Here is an 18,841-nt window from a genome sequence, read left to right as displayed (position 1 = left end):
AGCATTTCATATAATGCTGGTTTGGTGGTGATGAACTCCTTTAGCTTTTTCTTATCCGTGAAGCTCTTTATCTGACCTTCCATTCTGAATGATAGCTTTGCTGGATAAAGTAATCTTGGTTGCAGGTTCTTGGTATTCATCACTTTGAATATTTCTTGCCACTCTCTTCTGGCCTGCATGGTTTCTGTTGAGAAATCAGCTGACAGTCGGATGGGTACTCCCTTGTAGGTAACTGACTGTCTTTCTCTTGCTGCTTTTAAGATTCTCTCTTTATCTTTTGCTCTTGGCATTTTAATTATGATGTGTCTTGGTGTGGTCCTCTTTGGATTCCTTTTGTTTGGGGTTCTCTGCGCTTCCTGGACTTGTAAGTCCATTTCTTTCACCAGGTGGGGGAAGTTTTCTGTCATTATTTCTTCAAAAAGGTTTTCAATATCTTGCCCTCTCTCTCCTTCTGGTACCCCTATAATTCTGATGTTGGTACGCTTGAAGTTGTCCCAGAGGTTCCTTACACTATCTTCATATTTTTTTAATCTCTTTTCTTTTTTCTTTTTCGGTTGGGTATTTTTTGTTTCTTTGTATTTCAAATCTTTGACTTGATTCTTGGGATCCTCTTGTCTGCTGTTGGATCTCTGTAAATTATTCTTTATTTCAGTCAGTGTATGCTTAATTTCTAGTTGGTCCTTTTTCATGTCCTCCATGGTCTCACTATACTCCTTGAGGGATTCATTAAATTTATCGGTGGTTTCCATAAAATTCTTGACAAACCTTATAAACGTGGCCTTGAACTCTATATCCAGTCGTCTGCCCTCCTCCGTTTCTGCCAATTGTGACCTGTTTCTTTGTCTCCGCATTTTGGCTGCTTCCCTGTGTTGATAGAGTGGCCCTGCGCACCAGGTGTCCTGTAGGACCCAGTGGCTCAGCCTCCCCAGTTACCTGGGGTGGACACTCTTGGTGCACTCTTGGTGCCTTGGTTGTTGTAGGATCACTGGGAGGAATTGACCTCCAGGCCAATTGGCTGTGGGAAGCAGCTGTGTCTGAAGTGGGAGAATGGTCCCCCTCTGACCACTGGGTACAGTGGCTCCTGGATCTAAGGAGGTGCTATTTCAGCCCCTGCCTGAGGCCACACAGCCAGAGCCGCCATGAAGAGGCTCAGCTGTGAAGCAATGCAAGCCGCTGCGGGGCCTTGGGCCTTCTCTTGGAAGTTCCGGGTCTGCTTGGCTGGGCTGTAGTTAGGTACATTCACATGCAAAAGCCTCTGCCGCAGCCTGGGTGGGGCGGGGTCTCAGGGAGTCAAAAGGGCGGAGAAAGAAGCTATGGCTGATTCTCCGCGCCCGGAGTCGTGCATCTCAGTGTCCCGGTAATGGCTGCAAGCACCTCTGAGGGAAATCCGCCCTCAAGTTCGCCCGCTGCCGCCTGACAGAGCAGCCTCTCCCCGTATGAGTCCTGGGTCCCCAGAGACTTCCCAGAACCGGAGTTCAGAGCAGTCGGGAGCTTGTGATTCAAAAAGACAGCCGTGTCCTCAGGTGCCACCCCCTTTCCGCGCGCGCGAGCCGCCGCCGTACCTCTGCACTCAGCCTCCGCAGCTCCTCTGGCTCTCAGCGTGCTTTTCTTTTCTTCTAGTTGTAGAAATTACACTCAGCCAGCCTTCCTGTTGTTCTGGACGATGTTTGCTCCGTCCTTTGGGATATTTCTCAATTGTTGTGGGAGGCGACTATTTCCCGGTGTTTATCTATGCCGCCATCTTAGTTTCTCCCACTCAAGGATCTTAATGAGAGCTTCAAGGGACTTAGTGAGACTTTCAAGTATCTTAGTGAGAATGTCAAAGATATGAAAAAGGACCAGTCAGAAATTAAGCATACACTAACTGAAATAAATAAGAATTTACAGGGATTCAACAATAGAGTAGAAGATTCCAAGAATCAAATCAATGATTTGGAATATATAAGGAAGCAAAAAACATCCAATCAGAAGAGCAAAAAGAAAAAAAACAATCCAAAACTATGAAGATAGTATAAAGAGCCTCTGGGACAACTTCAAGTGTACCAACATTCCCATTACGGGGGTGCCAGAAAGGGAAGAGAGAGAGCCAGATATTGAAAACCTATTTGAAGAAATAATGACAGAAAACTTCCCCAACCTGTTGAAAGAAATAGGCTTATAAGTCCAGGAAGCACAGAGAACCCCAAACAAGAGGAATCCAAAGTGGACCCCTCCAAGACACATCATAATTAAAATGCCAAAGGTTACAGACAAAGAGAGAATCTTAACAGCAGCAAGAGAAAAGCAGTTAGTTACCTACAAGGTAACACCCATACCACCATCACCTGATTTCTCAACAGAAACTATACAGGCCAGAAAAGAGTGGCAAGAAATATTCAAAGTGATGAATAGCAAGAACCTACAACCAAGATTACTCTACCCAGCAAAGCTCTCATTTAGAATTGAGGGTCAGATAAAGAACCTCACAAACAAACAAAAGCTAAAGGGGTTCATCACTACTAAACCAGTATTACATGAAATGTTGAAGGGAATTCTTTAAGAAGGGGAAGGGAAAAAAAGAAGAACAATAAAATGGCAATAAATACATATCTATCAACAATTGAATCTAAAAATCAAAATAAACAAACAAGGAATCTAATGAACAGAATAAACTGATGAATAAAACAGAATCAGAGGCAAGGAAGCATAGAACAGATTGACACATCTCAGAGGGAAGTGGGTAGAGGGGTTGGGGAGAGGGGAGTAGGAAGAGATTAACCAAAGATCTTATCTATGGACACAGACAGTAGGATAGTGAAGGCTTGGGGAGGGGCAGGAACTGGCTGAAGGGGAACAACGGGGTGGGGGGTGGGGAGAGACATCTATCATACTCTCATCAATAAATATTTTTTTTAATTGAAACCATCACAACTGTGTGTGTTTTTAAAGGTAGCAGGAGCTTTAGCTCATATGCTATACAAATAAGCCTAAAACAAAGTAAGAAATTTTATTTACTAATTCAGGACTTTTCACATCCTCACATTTTGTGTGGGGACATGAGGAAGAGGCTGTGAAAGAGAAGTGACTAAAGCTGAAGTTTTACCAAAAATGCCAACAGGAAGAGTAATGTGAGCAGGTGAGAAGTAGGGTCATGTGCTGCCAGGTCTGCTGCCTGAGTCCCACTGGGCCTGGCCCTGAGATTCTGAGTCCTGGCTATGCATCAGAGAGAGACCATTACTACACCTAACAAAACTAACAATTTCTTAATATAATATAATACCTGAACTATATTAAAATTTCACCAGCTGCCTCCAAAATACCTTGTTACAGCTGGTGTGTTCAAACCATGGTTCTACAAAGTCCCTACATTGCATTTGGTTTTATTTTTATGAGTCTGTTGTAATCTAGAATAGTCTCCAAAACACCTGTAATTTATTTTGCTTTTGTTAATCCTCAACCGGGGGCATTTTTCCATTGATTTTCAGGAGCAGGCCTGACACCGAGGTACGTGTCCTTGACCAGAATCAAACCAAGGACCCTTCAGTCTGTGGGCCTACACTCTACCAACTGAGCCAAACCAGCAAGGCAAACACACCTTTATTTTTAATGCTATTGAGTTGTTAAAGAAAGTCAGTGTATTCAGTAGAATATCCCACTTTCTGTATTTGTTTGATGGTTTCCTTGTGATGTCATTACCCTGTTCCTCTATTCCCTGTAAACTGGCAGTTACGTCTAAAAGGTTAGTTAGATTCAGGTTAAACATGGTGGTAAGAATATTTCACAAGTGATGCTGTGTCCTTCGTACTACATCACATTGGGCGCACACATAATAGTACGTGGTTGCCTGATAATGCGGCCAAGATTGATCCCTACCATTACAAAGTTTTGCCTTCTCTATGACCAGTTAACTAATCATTGGAGTGATACTTTGATCCTTCTATTTATTGTCACCTTGTGCAGTAATCTTCCTAGTTCTGGAACATTAAAGGGAAAACAAAATAAAGAATTGTCTTTCTTTTTCCATTTTTAATCAGTAAATTGAAACAAGCATGTTTTATGACCACAATGGAGTGAAGTTAGAAATTAATAATAGAAAGAAAATTAGGAAATCCACTAAGACGTGGAAATTAAATAACTCCTAATTTTTTTCAATTAAATCAAGACTGTAAAGATTGGTTCTTTACAAAAGAAAAAAAAAATCGTCAGCCAGCGGACCACAGGGTCTCAGGTTTGATTCCTGGCTAAGGGCAGGTACCTCCGTTGCAGGTTCAATCCTCCCGCCCTCCCCAGTCCCAGCGCAAGCAGGAGGCAACTAATCAATCTTTCTCTTTCTCTCTCTCTCTCTCCCCCTTCTCCCTTCCACTCTCTCTAAGCAATCAATAGAAAAAATATCCTCAGGTGAGGTTTTAAAAAAAAAAAAGATTGTCTAATTCAGCTTCATGATTGTAGCCCCTCCTCCAAACTTGCTTCCTTGCAGGTATTCCTGATGTAGAGACAATGCCTCCAGTTCAGCAAGTCAAAAACCCAGGCAGCATCCTGACACCTTCCCCTCCTTCACCCCTCCTTAACCAATCCATCGCCAGTCCTCCAAATCTTACCTTCTAAAATATCTCAGATTTGTTCACTTCTTTCCATGTTCCCTAGTGCAGGCTGCCATCATCTCTCACCAGGATTACTGTTAAATTTCCTCAGAGTCTCACCCCACTTCAGCCTGTCCTCCACACTGCAGGTGGAGGAGTCTTTCCCAAGTTCAGAGCTCATCCTGTTTACAATCCTTCAATCTCTTTTCATTTTAGGATAAAGATCAAGATCTACAATGAGGCCTCCAGGGCCCAACCCCCACCTCTCTTGCTTTCTGGGCTACAGCTACTCCAGACTGTTCCTCAAATGGGCCTTTGCATTCACTGGCACCACTGCCTAGAATGCGCTTGTCCAGCTTCATTGTTCATCTGGCTCCAACTTTTCACTCAAGCCCAATATTACTTCCTCCAAGAGAACATGTGCCTTCCCTTTTTATCACAGTATGTATTTACAATTTTATTTTATGATCTGTGGATTAATGTGAGTTAATCTCCCTCATTAGACTGCTAACTCCCTGAAGGATGAGACCGTGCCTCTTTTACTCACCATTGTCTCTCTTGTGCCTAGCACAGTAGCTGACACATAGTAGAAGCTCAATGTATACTTCCATTCATATGAATGGAACAAAAATTTAAGTAGGTGTTCACCACAGTTTTATGATACAAAAAAAGAATCAATATAGAGGTTAAATTATAGGACATTTATACAATGAAATATGTAGGCACTTAAAAAATCATGTTTCTGGGACGGGGTGGGGGAATCCTGCTGATAAATGGTGGGGAAGAATAGAGTAAAGGGAGGAAAATAGTGACAGAAGGAGAGTCTGGGTGGTGAGCACACAATGCAATATACAGATGATGTGTCATAGAATTGTACACTTGAAACCTATATGATGTGTTCAACCAATGTCACCCCACTAAATTTAATAAAAAACTAAAGTAAATAAATAAAACTTACGTTACTGAGTAACATTTAATTATATTGAAAAGCATGCATTATGTAATGTTAGATATACTAGTGAAAAACATGATGAATGTGGAGTAAGAGTCCCATTTATCATTTCCATGTATTTTTATCCTAAGTTTTGTTTTCCTCGATTTCAGTTACACATGGTCAACCTTGGCCCAAAAATATTAAATGGAAAATCCCAGAAATAAATAATTCATACATTTTATATTGCACACTCTTCTGTTCTCTCCATCTGTTCTCTCCAGTAGTGTGATGAAATATTATGAGTTCTCTCCATCCCTCCCCAGACACAAATCATCCCTATCCAACTAAATATACCACATTCATTACCAGCCTGTCAGTCAGCTAGTAGCCACCTAGGTTGTCAGAAGACTGCCCTGGTATCGAAGTGCTTGTATTCAGGTAACCCTAATAGTAGCCTAACGCAACATCACAATGCCTACATAATTCGCCTTACTTCATCATATCAAGTAGGCATTCCATCATCTCACACCATCACAAGAAAGGTGATTATAGTACATGTTGATAGTTTGAGAGAGATAGAGAAAGACCACATTCACATAACTTTATTACAATATATTTTTATAATTGTTTCTGTTTTATTATTAGTTATTATTATTATTAATCTCTTTCTGTGACTAATTCATAAATTAAACTTTAACATAGATATGTATGTATAGGAAAAAACATAGTATATATAGAATTTGATATTACGCATGGTTTTAGGCATCCCCTGGGGGCCTTGAAACATATCCCCCATGAATAGCAGTGGACTACTAGGTAGTAAAGAAAAAGAAATTGATAACAAGGTTACTGGTGATTTGTTGTGGTAGATAGGATTTCAGGGGGATTTATTTATTCTTCAAACTTTCTGTATTTTCCAGGTATTTTTACAATAGTCATGTATGTTTTTGTAATTGGGAGGCAGCTATAATTAAAATATGGACTTTGGTGTTAGCCAGGTCTAAGTTCCAGTTCCGGCTCTACCTCTGCCACCTAGTAGCGGAGTGACTTGGGCATATTACTCAACCTCCCCTAAGGCTCAGAAGAATACCTACCAACAAGTTGTTGCAAGAAGCAAATGCTACAATGCACATGAATCACTTAGCACAATTTCTGCTAAATCTTGTTACAGATTTTGACCTGATAAAGATGTCACTTTTAAATTTTCAAAAATCTTATCCTTGGGCCCTGGTCGGTTTGGCTTGGGTTTGATTCCAGTCAAGGGCATGTACCTCAGTTGCAGGCTCAATCCCGGCCCCAGTTGGGGCACATGCCAGAGGCAACCAGTCAATGTGTCTCTCTCACATCGATGTTTCTCTCTCTGTCTCTCCCGCTCCCTTACACTTTCTCTAAAAATCAATGGAAAAAATATCCTCAGGTGAGGATTAACAACAAAAAAAAACTTTTTCTTGGAAAAAAAGAAACAAAGATTAAACCCACATCTAGTTTCAAGTATATTTTCAAAAAGAAAAAAATGAGTTTAAAGTCACCAGAACTTTGAAAATGTGAAGGACTGCAGGACCTGGAGGAGCAACTGTAGGGAGCAAGATAATTGAATGTCAGGAAACAATTCCTGAGTCACTTTCTAAAAGCAAAAACAAAACCCTGATGTTGCCAGCTTAAAGAGAGGTGAGAAAGTAAGCATCGAATGGAGTCATATACTGAAATGCAGCTGCTACAGCTGAGCCCCTCAGAGCTGTTAATACCATGATTTCGGGCAGGACATAATTTAGTCAAACTGACTTGTGTCAACAACATAGGGGCCAGCTTTGAAGTCTGGATAACCCTCTACTCAGTGAGCACAGACTTGCAAGACATCAGCTTCTCCATACAAAACTGGCAAATTGGCTCCATAATCAGGTTGATAATTTGTAAGCTAGCCAAGATTTGGGCATCATGCTCCAGTCAGGGCAGTGGAGAGTCAGGGACACCAACTTTGTAACACTTGTTAGGTTTTCTCTAGTGCAGTGGTTCTCAACCTTCCTAATGCCGCGACCCTTTAATACAGTTCCTCGTGTTGCGGTGACCCCCAACCATAAAATTATTTTTGTTGCTACTTTGTAATTTTTCTACTGTTATGAATCATAATGTAAATATCTGATATGCAGGATGTATTTTCATTGTTACAAATTGAACATAATTAAAGCACAGTGATTAATCACAAAAACAATATGTAATTATATATGTGTTTTCCGATGGTCTTAGGACCCCTGTGAAAGGGTCGTTCGACCCCCAAAGGGGTCGCGACCCACAGGTTGAGAACCGCTGCTCTAGTGGAAAGACCTGTTTTCAATCTCAGCTCCACCACCTACCCTGTTTTATGATTTGGAGCTACAACAACCACTCGTGAACTTCGTTTTCTCACTTGTAGCTAAGACTGATGGTTCCTACCTCACCAGAGGGCTGTGCAAATGAAAACAATGATGTATGTGAAAGCCTAGAACAGAGCCTCCGACTGGAAGGATCAATGAGTTACTTCCCCCTCCCGTGGCAAGTCAATCGCAAGACAGAGCCAAGCACACCGTGCCGATGTCTGAGCAGTGAGACGTGCAGCCCATGTCTTTCATGGGACCTACGTCCAGTGAGCAGGGCTTTTTGCCAAGTGGTGGAGGCCTTTAGGGAGGGACTGACACAACCCCTGTCTTCAGGAAGCAGCATGCCTAACCAGCCTAGCAACAAATAGAATAGTTCAAACTGTTAATGGTTTTGAATAGGTAATGGTCACATTTGCTTTCTTGAATGATTATGCCTCTGAAATTTCTTTTTTCATTTTTTTACATTTTTATTTATTGATTTTTAGAAAGAGAAAAGGAGAGAGTGTGAGAGAAACATCGATCTGTTGTTCCACTCATTCACGCATTCATTGGTTGACTCTTGTATGTGCTCTGACCCAAGATGAACCAGCAACCCTTGTGTATTGGAACGAAGCTCTAACCAGCTGAACTACCAGGCCAGGGCCACCTCTGAAATTTCTAAATATAAACTTAAAGTATGATACTCCCTACACACACACACACACACACACACACACACACACACACACATGCAATCCTTGAATCAGAAGAGTGATGGCTTTTCCCCAACTTTTTATTTTGAAAAATTCCAAACATATAGAAATGTTGCAAGTAGCACAATGAATATCATGTGCTGTTCACTTAGATTTATCTATTGACTTTCACTGCATTTCATTTCTTCCTTTCTGTTCTTTTATTTTTTATATTTTGTTGAACCATTTAAGATTTAATTATAGACACTGTGACACTTCATCCCAAAATACTTCAGAGTGTATTTCATAACAAGGACAGTCCTCCTATATAGCCATAGAATATTGAACATTAATGCCCTTGTGTTGTTAATATACAGCCCATAATCAAATATTCCCAGCTGTCCTAGAAATATCCTTTATAGGTGTTTTTTAAAATCCATACTTCAAAAGAAAAAAATTCACACGTGGCACTTAATTGTCTCATCCAGTTACTCTGAAATTCTGCCCTTCTCCCATTGGAACTAGAGCTAATTGTTTTCCTCTTAATTTTCCTTTACATCAATGGGCCTCAAAACTAAAACCAGCAATTTCTCATCTTTATTTTCTTAATTGATTTTGAGAGAGAAACATCAATTTGTTGTTCCACTTATTTATACCTTCATTGGTTGATTCTTGTTATGTGCCCTGACCAGGAATCGAACCCACAACCTTGGCATATCTGGATGATGCTCTAACCATCTGAGCTACTCAGCCTGTGGTCATCTTCATTACTGACCCATATGCTTTTTTTAAAAAAAGTGCTTTGTACTAAATATAACCCCACCATGTTTCAGTTCTTAGCTTTAAACCATATTAAAATAGAATAACAAATGTTAACAGCATCTACACAATGACAGGTCTGGGCAGGGGAGGAACAGGGCATTCAGTTTGGGGCACATTCAAGTCAAGGTAATGACAGAATATTCAGGTGACAAGACAAATAGGTCCTGATTGAAGATGGGAACCTGAATCTCTCCCTAGGTCGTAAGGTAAAGAAAGTCACCTACAGAGAGGTGAGAGGGGGAGCCACAGAATGGTGACTTTCCTAAGGGAGAGACTATTCTACGAGAAGGGTCAATCTGAACCTTGGGAGACTTCAGGCCAGAGGGGAAGGAGCTGGAGTCTCCAGCTGGCATGCTGGAGACCCAGAAGATCCAGGGAAGTGGGGTGTCCTGGGAGGCAAAGGAGAGAGGTGACCAGGTAATGAGGAAGAAACAATGAATCTCACCCTGAGCCACTTACGGTTTTTAGTTCCAGATGCAAATTAATTCTCAGGACCAGGCCAGGAGAGAGGCCCTCCGGCCTGGAGCGATGACAGCTGGAGTTGGATCAGTCAACCTTCTTGTGGATCAGGGTGGAGGCCAGGCTAGAGGTGCAAAGCCCCCACTCAGATCTCCTGAGGCAAAACTCCTTCAGATAACACTGGAGACACAGTTCAAGAATAATCATCAGAAAGAGAAGTTGCTGAGGAGACCGTGAAGGGACAAGCTGGGGGACAAAAGCCAAGTCAGCTGGGGCGGCCAGGGAACAAGCGGGAAGAATGTGTGTCCTTGATCATATTGAGCCACTGAATTAACCAGCTCCAAAACTGCCCCACCTTTGGACTTCTTGTTACGTGAAATAATAAACGTCTGTGCCATGAAAAAGCAAGAGGCAACCTAAATCGATGAATTAAAAAAGTTTCTTAAAAAGCATATTTACCAAGAACTTTTAAGAACCAAGAGAATTAAGTAAAAATATCAAATAGGTGAACATAACATAGTCACAATGACGGCAACAAGCTCACTAAGCTCCTTAAATAGATCTTATACACATGATTATATTTGGAAGTTCATGGAGAATAAGCCTATCAGCCAGTCACTCGGTGATTATAAAAGATCAAAGAGAAAAACCAGAAAGGCAGGCAAAGGAAAATCTGCCATATAGGCCCTCAGTTGCTAAAGACAAGACATATAAATACATGCTCACAGGTGCACATTACTACATATGTGTATATGCACATGTGTGTATACATGTGTATATATGGTTTTACACACATATATACACAACACATATATAGATATATACATCTATGTCCATGCTATATGTGTGTATGTGTATACACAAAATTTTTCCCGCACAGGAAGCCCTGATGAACATGTAAGCATTTCTTATTTCTCAGGTGGTGCAAACAAGAAAAAGCAAGGTCCAGGCCACTAAAGAAGTTTGAGGTGCTCTTACCACCTAACAAGGGAATTGTTGTCAGAGTAACTAGAATTAATAGAGCTTTCACAACACACCCGTTTTCATAAGGTTTCAGACGGTGTGAGTAATGGAGGGGAAGTGTCATAACACTGTTTCCATTGCCGTGCTTCTCCGATAAACTCTTCCCAGCAGATCCTGACTCAACAGGGGAAGAGTATTAAACCCTTTTTGTGTCTAAGAAATTAACCCCACGCACTTCAGTTTATTTCTACAAACCTTACCTTAGCGTTTATGGACCGAGAATGGACTTAAGCTCGAGTTTGCAAATTTAACTCTAAAACTTTCAAACTCATTTCCTTACATTTACCATGAAAATAGTCAGTGCTGGAGTTATGAGGAAGAAAGGGGAAAGCGTATTTTCCCTCCCAGATTAATAATCTGACTGGAGAGGTGAAACAGCCATAGTTTCATTTGGAGACTGTGGCACAGGCTGCTTCTTTCCTGCTGCTCAGTCCTCTAACCCTTGGGGGTGGTGCTGGAGGAGATTCGAACAGCTGCACATTTCCAGCATAGTATTCCCTAAATGGTGTCAAATGACTGGGAATGAAGTTTTAGTGACTGGATAATTTATTCACTTAGTCATCGCTGTTCCATGAGAGGAAACAATAATAGGCTATTGTTTGTGTTTCTGTGTGTAGGGTGTGAGGGAAAAAGAGAAGAAAATAGCTATATAATGAAACCTTGGTCCTCTTTTTTCCTCTCTCAAAAGAGGCCTTTATCTTCAAATTACTATAAATATATCATAAAATAGACTATACACTGCATTGTGGCTCTTTCCAAATTGTTCTCACATGTTTCTGAAAAGCTTCTTTTTTCCTTCTCTATAAAAAAGGTAATGCATGAATATGTTCTGATCGTAAAATATTCAAACATACAGAAGTATATAGATTGCAAACAAAAGCCTCCCTTCACAACTCCTTTCTCCCATTATTCAGACCCTTTTTTGGAAGAAAAAAAAAGTTCTTTTCTTGTTTTAAACTTCTATTCTCCTGCTTTGGGGCAGTTTCATAACAACAGATGGCACATGGCAATCAACAGTCAAATTCCAAAATACAGACAATCAGGAATCACTGAAAATGAACCTCCCTGTGGAGTGGAGTCCCAGAAAGCGCCAGGGAAAATCAGTCACGGAGTGACTGAACACAGGTCAGGGTAGCTCTCCTGAAAAAAGGGCACACAAAGCCAGAAATATCTGTGTTTGCTTCTACCTTGCCCCTAGCTAGTTGCTGTCCTTGGGCAACTTTAGTTTCCCCTGCTGTAATGCAGGCATGATAATAGGAGCATGAGATGACATCATGTGTATGAAACACCTCACAAGGGCCTGATTTATACGAGGTCTTTGGCAAATGTCAGTGTTCCTCCCACTTCCAGAGGAACTTCGTTGCATCTAAAGCACACTTTGTGCCAGACATCAGCCACAGACATACTTATCTTCAAGTTCCTTATAAACTAGATCGCTCCATATTGTGAGATCTTTGTTGAATACTGTTTAAAAGAGGGAAGGTAGGGGAGGGTGGGGGTAAGGGGGAGAGATCAACCAAAGGACTTGTATGCCTGCATATAGGCCTAAGCAATGGACACAGACACCAGGGGGGGTGAGGGCATGAGTGGGGGGTGGGAGGTGGGGAGTAATGGGGGGATAACGACACATATGTAATACCTTAATCAATAAAGAGAGAAAAAAAGAAAAAAACAATAGCTAATATCTGTAATAGTATTTAAAAAGCATTTGTGTATGTGTATCCACCCCCTGACATTTACCAGTGCCAGATGTGCTTTATTCAGATTATCTTATTAAATCCTAATAACACACACACACACACACAAATAAAGCACACTTTGGCTTGTTTCCAGTGACGTTCTAGCTATGCCTGCGTATCTATGAGGACATTTATACTTCTACTATGTACATTGTTTATCAACAGTGGAAAAGAGCGTGCCTTGCTCTCCTGCCAAGCTCCTCAGAACATGTCAGTGTTTTACAGGTTAATTACAGGATGATTAGAAATAGGTCTGCATCTATGTACAGGGGTGGACAAAGGTAGCTTTACAGTTGTAATACAAATAATACAATAATTAATAAATAATAATACAAGAATACACTCTGTGTTTCACATACTCACAACTATAAACCTACTTTTACCCACCCCGTATATGGATAAAGGCAAGGGTGTTAGGGATTAAGAAATCCTGATCATCCTGGGTGTCTTACTTGCCAGAATTCTGAATCATTAAATGATGAATTCAAAGAAGCAAGTTGAATAGTTTGGGAACACTGGTGCAAGAACATTGGGTTATTTTTAAGTTATTTGTGGAATATTAACATGACTATTTGGGAGTTCAGAAATTTTGGTTTTCATCACCAAGAAAACTATTCTGCAATCATCGAATAGGCAAGCCCTTAATAAGGTTAAAGTATGTTGCAGGAGGTGAAAGATTAAGGCTTCTGGGGGAATCCAAGAGCGTTTTCCCGCCGCCTATGAAGCCTAGAGTACCCCCTACTGGTTACCTTGCAGAAAGCAAGGCAGCTAGTGGTTTCACAGAGGACTCAAAGTTTTGAAACACTGTAAATATAATCTTTTTTCTCTCTCTGTACCTTCCCCATTGAGTGACCCTCTTCTGAAGGCTTATTGTTTGAAAGAGAGGGTAGTGACTTTTTTTTGTACCAACTTGATTCCTTAATCAGAAGTGTGTCTGAGATACCATTTTAAATGTGATCAATTATGTCTGTTGTATCCTGAGTTCTAAAGTAATCTGCACTTCAGCCCTACCTAGTTTGGCTCAGTGGATAGAGTGTCAGTCTGCGGACTGAAGAGTCCCAGGTTCGATTCTGGTCAAGAGCATATCCCTAGTATGGGGTGTGCAGGATGTTTCTCTCTCATCGATGTTTCTAACTCTCTATCCCTCTCCCTTCCTCTCTGTAAAAAAAATCAATAAAATATATTTTAAAAAATAAATAAAGTAATCTGCATTTCAGAAGAATAATTGAATGGAATAAAGTGACCCAAAAATATTTAACTTGATTTTACCTTTTAAAAATATATTTTGTTGTAGGCTGAACTCATTTCTCTTACTAGTTTTTTTAAAATATATTTTATTGATTTTTTACAGAGAGGAAGGGAAAGGGATAGAGAGTTAGAATCATTGATGAGAGAGAAACATCAATCAGCTGCCTCCTGCACACTCCCCACTGGGGATGTGCCCGCAACCAAGGTACATGCCCTTGATCAGAATCGAACCTGGGACGATGCTCTATCCACTGAGCCAAACCGGTTAGGGCTACTAGTTGTTGTTTTTTTAAATTGTTTTAATATACCTTTATTGACCTTAGAGATAGAGGAAGGAAGAGAGAGAGAGAGAGAGAGAGAGAGAGAGAGAGAGAGAGAGAAACATCGATTGGGTGCCTCCCACACACTTCTACTGGGGATCAAGCCTGCAACCTGGGCATGTGCCCTGATCTGGAATCGAACCAGCAGCCTCTTGGTTCCTGGATCAGTGCTCAATCACTGAGCCACACCAGCCGGGCTGTACTAATTTTTTAAACTCCCTGTGAATCTAAAATAATTTCAAAACAAAAAGTTTTTTTTAAAAAAATTTGGTGACGCCGAAACCGGTTTGGCTCAGTGGATAGAGCGTCGGCCTGCGGACTGAGGGGTCCTGGGTTCGATTCTGGTCGAGGGCATGTACCTGGGTTGCGGGCACTTCCCCATTGGGGGATGTGCAGGAGGCAGCTGATCGATGCTTCTCTCTCATCGACGTTTCTGACTCTCTGTCCCTCTCCCTTCCTCTCTGTAGAGGATCAATAAAATATATTTAAAAAAAAATTTGGTGACTTTACTTTGCAACTTTAAATCTTTAAATATTTCTTTGAGCTAGTTGGACCATAAAGGAAAGAAAATGCCAATGACAAAGATAGAGAAATGTGCATCACTTGAAATTTCTCTTCTTTCTCTTTCCCTGCTTCTCCTTTTGCTGGTAGCCAGTGGCCCTTCCTGATAATCCTGGATGAAGCTGCAAGGAGCCAGCAGGAGCAGGTATGCCCCATTCATAGGCAATAAGAGCTAACTAGACTTCTAATGTGAACTAACTCACTGCTTTTCACACATGTGCTAAAAAGCAGAATCCTTGCCTTTTAAAGCAATGTTACCCAGAATTCATTTACTTTTCATTTGTCCATGCATTCATTTATTCCAGTTATTGAGCACCTATTCTGTGCTACACACTGTCCATATGTCATGAACACATGTCACTTCTACCAGAAAGTTCTAAAATATAATCACATTCCTTTTAACATTAAAAATCCCTCTCTCTCTCTCTCTCTCTCTTTCTCTCTCTCTCTCTCTCTCTCTCTCTCTCTCTCTCTCTCTCTCTCTCTCCTTTCCCTCCACAGAATTCCTCTCTGTAATAAATCATAAACTCCAGAGAGCAGACTGAGTCTGGGACCCAGTCCTTCTCTTGGCTTGCCTATTGGTCACTGAATGAAGTATAGAACTTAGATTTCAACTTGTATCTATTGCTCCCAGCATTGCCTTTGATTTTCCCCATCACAGAAACCTGCAATGGGAACTAGAAGAGGGAGGGATAGTGTTCTTCCCCACCCAGTGTTAAAGCACACAAAGGGCAGAAATCCCAAACTGCTCTTTAAACACACACATAGCCCAGAACCCACCTTTCCCTTGCCGACTGGCAGCTGCAATACCCCGTCTTGCATCCATGACCTGAGAAATCTCTAAAACAAAGTAGCCTGTCCTTGATTTGGACTCCTCAGTCACATCCTTGGTTATCTTGTTCCATATAAAGCAGACAGCAGAGCTTGAAATAGGGATGGGGCTCTATCTCTTTCCTCCTGCCCTTTCCTTCTATCTCTCCCCTTCCAGGTTGGTGGAAATTGAGGTACCTCTGTGGAACTGTGGGGGTTTGTGTACTACCGATTGAAAGCCACAGTTCTATTTTAAAACGCTTATTTTACAGATGAGGCTCAGAGGTGTTGTAAACTGCTAATCTGAAACTTGATGGGGAGGGGGATAACTCCTTCCCTATATCCTTCTTTAGTTTTCATGGCTGGACTAATAATAAAATGATAAAATTGACACAAGCCTAGATTAACAGGAGAAAAGCTAATCTATACTAATAAAAGGGTAATATGCTAATTATACCAGGTTGACAGGACATGTTCTGGATGTCCGACTTCCTTCTGGACAAAGCCACGGTGCTGGGGGCCAAGGCAGAGGCAGTTAGGGGCGATCAGGCCGGCAGGGGAGCAAGCAGTTAGGGGGCCTAAACCGGCAGTCGGACATCCCCCAAGGGGTCCCAGATTGGAGAGGATGCAGGCCAGGCTAAAGGAAACCCCCTCCCCCCCCCCCCCATGCATGATTTTCATGCATCAGGCCTCTAGTTTAATATATGTGCATAGGGGAATCACAATATGATGCTCAGGTCATAAAATGAAGCTCAAATAAATAATCAAACCAGGCACCTCTTTAAATGTGTTAGACTGAAACAATAAATTTTTGAGAGATTGACAGGACAAAGACAATCTCATTAGACTCCTTAGAACAGAATCTAGGCAAGGTTTGGGTATCTGTTAGTAAGGAATCTAAACAAATTTTGGGCTTACGAGTAAATTAGCAAAGGCAGTACAAGGTTTACCTATATAAGCTTTCTACTCTAGATTCTTTTAACTCTTATGATAAGGTTGTCTCTGAGGCCTCAGGAGCAGGGAGGGCGCCTGTCAGGTGGGGGATCCGTCTCCTGGTTAGGGGGACAGAGAGGTCAGGGTTTCTTCTTGCATGGGATGTTTCTTAAGTAACTTTAATTCAAAGTGATCAATATGACCTTGAGTCACTCCTTTGTCAGTAGAACCCCCTTTCTCAGCATCACAGTTTAGACTGACAGGATTTGAATCTTCTTTATTAAAAAAAAAAAAAAAGAATAAACAAATAAAAAACATGGGTGGATTAAGAATATCATGTGAAGTGAAATAAGTCAGACAGAAAAAGTCAAGAACCATATGATATCACTTGTGCCAGGCCCCAAACTCCATTAGAACAGAAGCTCTTTTGTTCAAGATCTTTTTAAATATCCTTTGTAATAAACTGGTAATCTAGTGAGTAAACCAGTTTTCTGAATTCTGTGAGCCACCCTAGCAAATTAATTGAACCCAAGAAAGGGGTCATGGAAACCTCTGACTTATAGCCAGACGGTCAGAAGAACAGGCAACAACCTGGACTTGCAATTGGCATCTGAAGTGGGGGCAGTCTTACTAGGACTGAGCCCGTATCCGGTGGGATCTGATACTAACTCCAAATACACAGTGTCAGAATTGATCAAATTGTAGGACACCCAGCTGGTGTCAAAGAACTGCTTGGTGTAGAAAGAATTGGTGACAGAATCATACTCATCTAAGTATTGCATTGACGTAAGAAGTATCCAAACTCTAGAGAATTTTTGTAAGTTTATCTGAGCCAAAATGATGGCAACTGCCAGGAAGCAAGATCTCAATGGATTGAGAAAATGAACCCAAGAATAGGACTTTTGCCGCTTATTTTATACATTAGAATAAAAGGACACCTAAGCAAGGTTACACGAAATCTATTGGTGGTAGATTAAGGGGGCAGGAGAAAGCAAAGGGAGGGGAAATCTCTAAGAATGGATAAAAAGCAAAATGGAGAAACACACTTCTTTTACACTGGTGGGTACAGGATAGTTAACAATTAACATTTACAGCACACAGAGATAGTGTGCAGGAAAGAAGATAACTGTGAAGGGTCCTATGCTCTTTTGCTCTGGAATCAGCGTTCTGCCTTAGATTCTGGCAAAGATTGCTCTGGCATTTCAAAGGTCTGTTATCTTAGATGCAAAAGGACAGTAGGCACACGCACTTAAGGTAAAGGCTGACCTTTGTCAAGGAAGCTACCGGCCTAGGACGTGACCACCTGCCATGACTCACACCGTCGCTTGCGGTCTCTGAGTTTCTAAGGCCCACCATGCAGGCCTCTGCGGAGCTTGTCAGGGTTAGTATGTGGCCCCTTTTTTGTCCACAGTGGGGGTCTCAGGTTCTGAGAGAAAACCAAGGGCAAGAGCTCTTTGGGAGAGAGCTTTCCCAAATGTCCTCAACTCAACACAGCCCACCCTGGAATTAATCTTACTGTGACCTGTTGCCCTCTATATTTTTGATGCAATTCATATATAGGGATTTTTACATGAGAAAGTGTTATAATTTCTTAAGTCCACACAGGTGGCTGGGAAATCCCTCAAAGCATTGCCCAAGCAAAGAGGGAGAGCCTTGCTTAGAGTCAAAGTCATAATGGGGGTCCAGAGGCACGTATTCGTTCCAAGGGGAGAGCTGAGGTAAAATGGAAGGAATTAGCGAACTTTAGATAAATATTTTTTTGAGATAAGAACTAGTAATTCCCATAAGATTTCTCCAAAGTAAAAAAGAAAACTCAAAAAAAAAAAAAACCTTAGGAGATTAATGTTAGTGTTTTTTTCTTGGCTAACTTCTTAATGGGTATATGTTTCAGTTTTTATTTAGTTTAAGTAAATTGGCTCTTTAAAATCAGATTATATACCAATGTCTTAAACATATTGTTTATTCCCCTAACCAGTTTGGCTCACTGGATAGAGCATCAGCCTGAGGACTCAAGGGTCCCAGGTTTGATTCCAGTCAAGGCCACATGCGCGGGTTGCAGGCTCCACAGTAGGCGGCGTGCAGGAGGCAGCCAATCACTGATGTTTCTCTCTCTCTCTCTCTCCCTCTCTCTCTCTCTCTCTCCATCCCCCTTTCCCTCTCCCTTCTTCTCTGAAATCAATAAAAATAATTTTTAAAAAACATAGCTTATCATTGGTGTGAACATTTAATACTCTGTAATTTCTGTTTCCCCCAAGTGCTGCTGGTGCATCTTAGAGTTACAGAAATACCTTATGTCAAATATATGGCTCATGTCTCTTGCTTCCCCATGGTCTGGTAAAGAATGTGATGACTATGACAATACATATGCTTTATAAAGCTGGGCTGACACCCTATTGTCTTCCAGGAAC

Source organism: Myotis nattereri (genome assembly GCF_964212035.1).
Source record: "Myotis nattereri genome assembly, chromosome: 1".
In the NCBI taxonomy this organism is placed as follows: domain Eukaryota; kingdom Metazoa; phylum Chordata; class Mammalia; order Chiroptera; family Vespertilionidae; genus Myotis; species Myotis nattereri.
This window is presented reverse-complemented; position numbering follows the sequence as displayed.